The sequence below is a fragment of the Cebus imitator genome, unplaced genomic scaffold, assembly GCF_001604975.1.
Source record: "Cebus imitator isolate Cc_AM_T3 unplaced genomic scaffold, Cebus_imitator-1.0 Scaffold70, whole genome shotgun sequence".
Taxonomy (NCBI): domain Eukaryota; kingdom Metazoa; phylum Chordata; class Mammalia; order Primates; family Cebidae; genus Cebus; species Cebus imitator.
Window position 1 is genome coordinate 4,220,318 of NW_016107385.1, and position 9,583 is coordinate 4,229,900.

The 9,583-nt window shown below is 37.3% G+C and overlaps 1 protein-coding gene across 13 annotated transcripts in view; it reads left to right on the forward strand.

Moving 5' to 3' along the window:
• Positions 1-9,583, forward strand: part of MGA (MAX dimerization protein MGA) — a 168,554-nt gene that overhangs the window by 117,657 nt on the left and 41,314 nt on the right. The window lies entirely within an intron of this gene.

Sequence of the window (9,583 nt, forward strand, 5' to 3'; positions counted from 1 at the left end):
TACAGGCACGCACCACCATGCCCAGCTAATTTTTTGTATTTTTTGGTAGAGACGGGGTTTCACCATGTTGACCAGGATGGTCTCGATCTCTTGACCTCGTGATCCACCCGCCTGGGCCTCCCAAAGTGCTGGGATTACAGGCTTGAGCCACCGCGCCCGGCCTAAATTTTTTCTTTTAATGGTTCGATCCATTGCTGAAAAAAAGATGGCTAACATTATTGGACATTCTTATGCATAGCACTCTATGAGGGTTATATCATTTAAACCTGCAGCCTTATATGATAAGGAGGCTTTATTCTCCATTTTACAAATTAGCTAATTGACTGCTTAGTGATTTGTTCCCCAAGGTTATAAAGATACTGAGTATCTTGTATGGGACTGCCAAGTCCTCATGCTTTTTCTGCCTTGTAAGGTACAGCTTCTGAAATTTTAATTCTACGTCTTGTTGTAGTCTCATTTGGCCTTCACTTTTATCACCTGATTACCCTTTAGTTTGTCAAAAAACACTGCTGGCTATGAAGAGGTACTGTGCCTAGCTGTTGTGGGTAGTACCAAAGGAAAGAAAACCTGGCATTTCTGTTTTCAAAGCCCACTTAATATACCTGTAAATTAATATATATAAAGAAAAAAAATTTAATAAAATGGATACTTGCAGCTAGACTGAGGAATAAAGAGAACACAATTACCAATATTAGGAATGAAAGGTGACTTAAGTACAGACAATGAAAGGATGATATGGCAATATTACAAACAATTTTATGCCAGTAAATTGGACAAATCAGATGAAATGGAGAAACTCTTTAAAAGACACAAGCTACAAAACTCAAGAAGAAATAGATAACTGCTTAGCCATATGCTTATTAAAGAATGGAACTTGTAGTGGAAAATCCTATAATAATAACTCTGGTCCGAGTTGCTTTGCTATTGAATTCTACAAAACATTTAAAGAATAAATCCCATTTGATGCAGTGTTCCATAAAATTGTCCCACCTTATGAGACCAGCATTACCTTGATATTCAATTCAGAAAAAGACTTTATAAGAAAACGGTAGACTAATAACATAGAGGTAGAAACTATAATATAGATGAAAAATTTCCAAATAAAAGTTTAGCAGCTCAAATCCAACAGTATATCTAAAGGATACTGCATCATGCTAAGTGGAGTATATCCTAGAAGTGTAGGTAGGATTTGTTTAAATTTGAAAAAAATCGGCATAGTTTGCTGTTACAATGGACTTTAAAAAGGACCGTATCATCATCGCAATATATATATATATATACACATATATATATATGTGGTATTGATATCCATAGTATTATCAGTTATTAGTTTCTTAAGAAATTCAAAACACCATTTTGTGAGGATAAATTCCATTCTTCAGGGCAAACACAGATCACAGGTAGCCCTGGAGCTAAGGAATAGCTTTGATTTTTAGTAAAATTTGTGAGTCCACAGCTTTCTGCCCAATCTTGCACTGCTCTGTAGTCTTGTTTTTCTTTTTCTGTGTCAGAGATCTCACCTTCCTGGTGTCTGGGCTTCTGCAGCTGCTTCTTGAAGTAAGCATCATAAGATATTTTGGGATTTTTATGTTGCTGATGCCAATTTTCGTTGAGGTGGAAATGACAAATTTCTGGTGTGTTTGAACTCCACCTGATTAAGAGATATTTTTGAAGATTGACAAAATTTATTTCTGGTAAAAATTGTCAGCACACTAGCAATAGAAAGGAATTTTTCTCTACTGGAAACTGGAGTCTCTGAAAAATATTACAATTGACATGTTAATGATAAAAGACTGAGTGTTCCCTCCCAAAGACTGGGAATGAGGAAGAATGCCCACTTTTGCCACTTCTTTTGAACATTATACACAGGAGGTTCTAGCCAGTGCAGTAAGACTTGATCAAGAGAGAGGTATCCAGATTGGAAAGGAAGAAGGAAAAATTGGCTTTATTCTTGGATAGGAAAATCCTAGGGAATCTACAAAATAAGCTACTAGAACAACAAGTCAGTTTAATGAGGTTGCAGCATACGTTATCAATATGCAACGTATTTGTATATATCAGCAGTGAACAATTGGAAATTGAGATTTAAAAATAAACCTTTTAAAATGCGTCCAAAGAGATGAGACACTTAAGGATAACTGGTAAAAGATGCCTAAGACCTATATACCAAAAACTATAAGACATTGCTGAGAGTAATATTAAGAGGCCTAAATAAATGGAAAAAATATATTGTTTTCATTTATCAGAAGACACTGGTAGGATACTTTTTACAAATTGGCTTATAGATCTGCTGATGCTATTCTAATCAAAATCCTCACAGGATTCTGGGGTATAGAAATTGGCAAGTTTCTAAAATTTTTATGGAAAAACAAAGGGCTTAGAATAGTCCAAACAACTTCGATAAAGAATGTACCTGGCCAGGCGCGGTGGCTCACCCTTGTAATCCCAGCACTTGGGGAGGCCAAGGCAGGTGAATCATCTGAACTCAGGAGTAAGACCAGCCTGGGCAACATGGCAAAACCCTATCTCTCCCAAAAATACGAAAAATTAGCCTTGTGTGGTGGCATGTACCTGTAGTCTCAGCTACTTGGGAGGCTGAGGTGGGAGGATCACTTAAGCCTGGGAGGCAGAGGTAGCAGTGAACTGAAATCATACCACTGTACTCCAATCTGGGAGACATAGTGAGACCCTGTCTCAAAAAAGAAAAAAAATTAATGTTCTAAATTATGGTGACATTATATGTTGTAATTAGTAAATATGTCCATATATATAAAATACATATATATGGTTAGGGATAGAAATTTGATTTAGTTATGAATATTTATATAATTTGCCATATAACAGATTAAAGGAGATAATTTATGATATTAATAGTGAATACTGTTAAATTGATAAAATGTCAACATTTATTTATTTTATTTTTTATTAACATTTATTTTTTATTTAAAAAATGGCCCTCAGCAAGCAGATCTGGTGGTTCTCATTTTCATTGGTGATCTTATTGCAATTCTGATGAAAACTTTGACAGCTTTTTACATGAAACATGAAAAGCAGAACTTATAATTTACATGGAAATGCAAAGGCCCTAGAAATAACCAGGTCAACCTTGAAGAACAATGGCAGGATGGAAGGATTTACTGTATATCAAGAGTTATAAGACTACCACATTTAATATGGAAGATACTGGCTTGACTATAAAATGAATAGACATGTAAAACAGAATAAAGAGTCTACAGGCTGGGTGCTGTGGCTCACGCCTGTCATCCCAGCACTTTGTGGAGCCAAGGCAGGAGGATCACTTGAGCCCAGGAGTTTGAGACCTGCCTGGGCAACATAGCAAGACCCCACTGTCTCTACTAAAAATTAGAAAAAAAATGTGGCTAATGGCATGGTAGCTCAGGCCTGTGGTCCCAGCTACTTGGTAGGCTGAGACAAGAGTACGGCTTGAATCCAGGAGGTTGAGGCTGCATTGAGCCATGATAGCACCACTGCACTCCAGCCTGAGTGACAGAGTGAGACCCTGTCTCAGAAATAAAAATTAAGGCCAAGTGTGATGGGTCACGCCTATAATGCTAGCATTTTGGGAGGCTGAGGTGGGCGGATTGCCTGAGCTCAGGAGTTTGAGACTAGCCTGGGCAACATGGCGAAATCTTGTCTCTACTAAAAATACAAAAAACAAAGATTAACCCTGCATGACGGTGTGCTCTTGTCATCCCAGCTACTTGGGAGGCTGAGGCATGAGAATCTCTTGATCCCAGGAGACCGAGGTTGCAGTGAGCCTAGATCACATCATTGCACTGGGTGACAAAGCGAGACTCTATCAAAAATAAAAAAATAAAATAAAATGATTAAAACATAAATGAACCCTTGAATTGACAGGAATAAGGAAAGGATGAACTTTTCAACAGATGGTGATAGGATTATTTTACATCCATATGGGAAAAAAGAGAAACTATTCATTTCTCACACTATACATGGAAATAATTTATAGGTATGTTATAAACCTAATTTTCAGTTACTAAACAATACAGCATTTAGAAGATACAGGCAAATGTATACAGGATCTCATATTAGGAAAAATTTCTTTTTTTTTTTTTTTTTTGAGACGGAGTTTCGCTCTTGTTACCCAGGCTGGAGTGCAATGGCGCGATCTCGGCTCACTGCAGCCTCCGCCTCCTGGGTTCAGGCAATTCTCCAGCCTCAGCCTCCTGAGTTGCTGGGATTACAGGCATGTGCCACCATGCCCAGCTAATTTTTTTTTTTGTATTTTTAGTAGAGACGGGGTTTCACCATGTTGACCAGGATGGTCTCGATCTCTTGACCTTGTGATCCACCCGCCTCAGCCTCCCAAAGTGCTGGGATTACAGGCTTGAGCCACCGCGCCCGGCAGGAAAAATTTCTTAAACATGACAGAAGAAAACCAATTCTTAAGGAAAAGATCAACACATTTGACAACTTTAAGATAAGACATTCAGGGGCTGGGCACGGTGGCTTATGCTTGTTATCCCAGCACTTTGGGAGGCTGAGGTGGGTAGATCACTTGTGGTCAGGAATTGGAGACCAGCCTGGCCAACATGGTGAAACCCCATCTCTATTAAAAATATAAAAATTAGCTGGCTGTGATGATGTGTGCCTGTAATCCCAGCTACTCAGGAGGCTGAGGCATAAGAATTGATTGAACTGGCAGGTGGAGGTTGCAGTAAGCCTAGATTGTGCCATTGCACTCCGAGACCCTGGGCAATAGAACGAGACTCTTTCTCAAAAACAAATAAATAAATAAAATTAAAAAAAGATAAATTCAGAGATTTAAGACATTAGGTAAATGAAACTGTCAGCTACAACAAGAAAGCAGGTATTTGTGATATCTAAGGACCTATATCCAGAATATATAAAGGTGCTGCCAATTAAACAGCCCTGTAGAATAAATGAGCAAGAGTTTTAGAAGCATTTCATAAAGTGAAATGTTGAACATTTCCTTTCTAATTGGAGAAATCTAAATCCATCGTGAGATTCTACTAGATGCCTGCCAGAATGGTTATCATTACAAGCTTCTGATAATACCAACTGTTGATAAAGACAGTGAACAATGGGAAATCTCCTATACTGCTTATGGAGAAATAAATAGGTATAGCCACTTTGCAAAATAAGTTTGAGAGTATCTACTAAAGTTGAAGATTCATTATCTCCTTGATGGAGCAGTTTGACTCCAGTGTAACAAGCAGAACTGCATTATATAAGAATATTTACGGTCATGATTCTCACAGTATCTAAAACCTGAAAACAACCCCGAATGTTTAATAACAATAGAAGAATAAACAGTAGTATGAATATTGAGTGAAATAACATACTGCAGTGCAAATAAGTGAGTTACAACTATGTGTATCAGCATAGATGAATTTTACAAATATAATGTTGAGAGGGAAAAAAGCCAGGTAAAAGAATAAATCTTTGATTTCATTAATATAAACTTTAAAAGTAGGCAAAATTAAGCTATGATATTTAGGAGTTATACTTTGACATTAGAAAAAGGAAAGCAAAGAGGTAGCTATCATTTAAGTTCCTTTTTTATAGGAAGAGGAGGGATTGTGTTTGAGAAAGTATTCTAGAATTGATAGCACTGTCCTATTTCTCGTATAGTGTTTACATGGATGTATAGTTCTTAATATGTATTGAGCTGTGCATTATTTATGTACTTTTCTTTATAAGTGTTATATTTCATTATAAAGATATTCAAAATGCCTACAGAAATGAGAGGAAGAGGAACATGGTGTTTTAGTGTGCTATATTAGCATGGAAGTTCTGTAAGTCTTCTAAGTGTAATGCTGTTCATTTATACTGCAACTACTGTAGACAGTGCTGGGAGTGAGGAGGTAGAATACAGGCAATTAAAACAAGTCCATCTCTCTAAGAGGTTACTGTCAATTTGATGAAATAGGTATATGATGAAAAGATACATACTGAAATTTTAAGTGCCACAAGTAACTAAATTCCTGTAAAGTTTTAAGTGTCATAAACAAAAGACTTAATGAGAAGCTAGAAGACAGGGTGAGAAAGCTAGGGGACTTGGGGAAAGTAATATATGTATTAGGAGGCATTTCAGTAGAATTGAGGAGATCATTTCTTTGTTAAAACTAATTTCCTTTCTTGACTCCTGTCAATGAATATGTGCTACTCAGGTTCTCCCCTTAATTCTGCTTTTTCCTGTCTAGTGTTGTTCTTTTTTCCTTGAGTTTCAGGCAAAGAGTAGGAGACTCTCTAGTGTCATTATAAGGGGGAATAAAGAGATGATCTATCTTGGATCGTAGGCTGTGTAAAGGAATCAAGTGAACAGTGGGCCAGTGGAGTGTGAGGGATCAGTGTCTTGTTCTTGTCTTTGTGGGGAGTCTGTTTTCATGGCTTCAGCTATAGACTCTGTCGATGACAGTCCTGATTTTTAATTCCGATGCTATTTTATTTATTTACATATATTTTGAGAGAGAGGGTCTTGCTCTGTCCCCCAGGCTGGAGTGCCGTGTCTTAATCATAGCTAACTGTATCCTTGATCTTCCTGGCTCAAGCGATCCTTCCATCTTAACCTCTGGAGTAGCTAGGGCTGCGGGTTCATATCATCATGCCCAGCTAAAGCTTTTTATATTCTGTAGAGACAGGGTCTTGCTATGTTGCCCAGGCTGGTTTTGGACTCCTGGCCTCAAGAGATCTTCCCACATTGGCTTCTGTATTAGGATTGTAGGTGTGAGCTACTTTACCTAGCTCCCTACCCTATTTTTAGTATGTTGTTGTCCTTCCGATTGTAAACATGTTATAAACAGAACTGAACTCTTCCCTTTTTAATTAGCTCCTTTTATGAACTCTCCTATTTATTCGAAGCTCCATATCTCATTTTTTCCCACTCTGATGACAGGTTAACCATTTTCTGCTTATTCACAGTTGAAATTTTAAAATTGTCATTGATTCTCTGTGAGAGATTAAGAGAAGTATGAATAATCATTCTTGACATCTTAAGAGGTTTGTTTTTTTTAAGAAGTACTGTACTGTGTATTTTGTAGTTATTATTTCAAAAGAAAAAGGTGTAAGGGACTTTTACTTGGTATAATGCTTAGTTTATGGAGGCTTAGAAAATCCTTGAAAGATTGTTGATAGAAGTCCAAGATGTCTTGCCCTAAAGGCATTTTTGTTTTTGTCTTATAATTAATATGTATATAAAATAATGAGCTACACTGAACAAGAAAGTTTTACCAAATGTGTGGTAGAACCCCTTAATGCCCCATTCACTGGGAGGGCAAATCTCAGAAGACATACTTGTACATACTTACTACACATGCTACCTATTTTCTTTCCTGTTTTTTCTCATAAGCGCCTAACCATATTCGAACACATTTTCCTTATTCGTCATACTGCCTGTCTCATCTTACTTCCCCCAAAAAACTACTTGAGGGCAAGGATTTTTGTCAGTTTTATTCATTGTTGTATCTGCAAAGTCTAATACGTAGTAGAAATTCAAATATTTGAATGCATGCATGAACATTGGTGTCTTAGAAACTTTTGTGCCATCTCTACAAAAAAGTTAAAATTAAAAAGCATTAGCCAAGCATGGTGGTGTGTGCTTGTAGTCTCAGCTACAAGCTGAGGCAATGAATGGGAAGATCACTTGAGTCTGGGAGGTCAAGACTGTGACCTTGACCATGATGGTGCCAGTGCACTCTAGCCTGGATGATAGAGTCTCAAAATTTGTTTCAAAATAAAAAAACAGCTCAGAAACGTTTGAGTTTAAATGTATATTATAAAGGAGCTACGTTTTAAAAGGTAGATGACAGAGACTACAGCTGGCTAAGTAATTGACTCAATCACTTTCTAGCTTTGCTGTCCCCACCCCTCACCCCGTATTTTAAGTTTTGAACCTTTATTCAGTATTTTGTGGTTGTGCTCTTATGTTCACCTCAGGAGCCCCTTAGACAAGTTGTTCTTTACCAGTTGTTCTTAATATTCAGAGCAAATATACCACTTATGAAAATCAGGTAGCATTTTAGATTCTGCTTTGTCATGAAAGATTAATTTGAGTATTTGAATTAAGTATGAATGTCACTCAGTCACATTTTATGTGACTTTAGGTAAAAGGTTTTGGGGCTTTGGCTTTGAACCAGCTGTGTATTCTCTTTGAGGACTGACCATTAAAATGCAGAAATACATTTGCTTCACTACAGCTGCTTTCCTTATGGGAATGAGCAGTTTATTTAAAGAATAAAACCAATAGAGCTTGGCATAGTGGCTCATGCCTGCAATCCCAATAACTCAGGAGGCTGAGGCCATAGGATTGTATGAGGCCAGGAGTTCAAAACCAGCCTGGGTAACATAATGAGACCTGGCCTCTGAAAAAAAAAAACCAACATTTTTTTTCTTTATATTACCTTTAATCAACTCTTAACACCTAAATTTTTTTTTTAAAGACGTAGCCAGGCATGGCGGCATGTACCTGTAGATCTAGCTTCTTAGAAGCTTGAGGCAGGAAGATCACTTGAGCCAGGAGGCCACAGTGAGCCATGATTGTGCCACTGCCTGGACTACAGAGTGAGACTTGGACTCTTAAAAAAATAAGTAAACCCAGGAGCCTCTTAACCTAGATCTTCTTTTTAATTTGATTAAGTAATCCATGTTTCCCTTTGTGCAGAATTTTTTTGGGATTATTTTTTAACAAGTAAAAATTGCATATATTAATGGTGTTTAACTTGACATTTTGATATAAATTGTGGAAAGGTGTACAGAACTTCTTGATAATATGATTTTTACCTCAGTTGGATTTCGCTGCATCCATATTGACATAAATTTGTTTGCTCCTATGCTGAGTTCAGGTTGTCTTTTGATTACAATTTGTCATTAGAATGCAGCAATGATGGCTTGGTCTCTGGAATCAGATTGACAGGGTTTGATTCTGGTTCTGCCTCTTAGTGGTTGGATATCCCTGAACCTCAGCTTCTGTACCATGGGAATAATAATATCTTTCTCAAGAAGTGTTGGAGTTAAAACACATGAAGTGCTTAGTATAGGTGCTTGGAACAATGCTTATAACTATTGAATAGTAAGGTTTAGTAAATGTTTGTTATTATTTAGAAATAAAGTGTAGTTAAAAGTTATCTTTTTAACCAGGTACGGTGGCTCACAACTATAATCCATCACTTTGGGAGGCCAGAGTGGGTGGATCACTTGAGGCCAGGAGTTCAAGACTAACCTGGCCAACATGGCAAAACCCTATCTCTGTTAAAAATATAAAAATTAGTCAGGCATGGTGGCACATGCCTGTAATCCCAGCTACTCTGGTGACTGAGGCAAGAGAATCGCCTGAACCTGGAAGGCGGAGGTTGCTGTGAGACAAGATCACACCATTGCACTCTACCCTGGACAACAGAGTGAGACTCTGTCTCCAAAAAAAGATGTTTTGCAGTAAGATCTTCTCTGACCCTGCTAAATATAATGGCATCCCCTTTTAATTCTTCATTCCTTAATTACCATGCTGTATTTTTCTGCATGGCCTACCTTTACTTGATATTAGTATTTATTAGTTTGTCTTTTTTTTTTTTTTTTTTTTTTT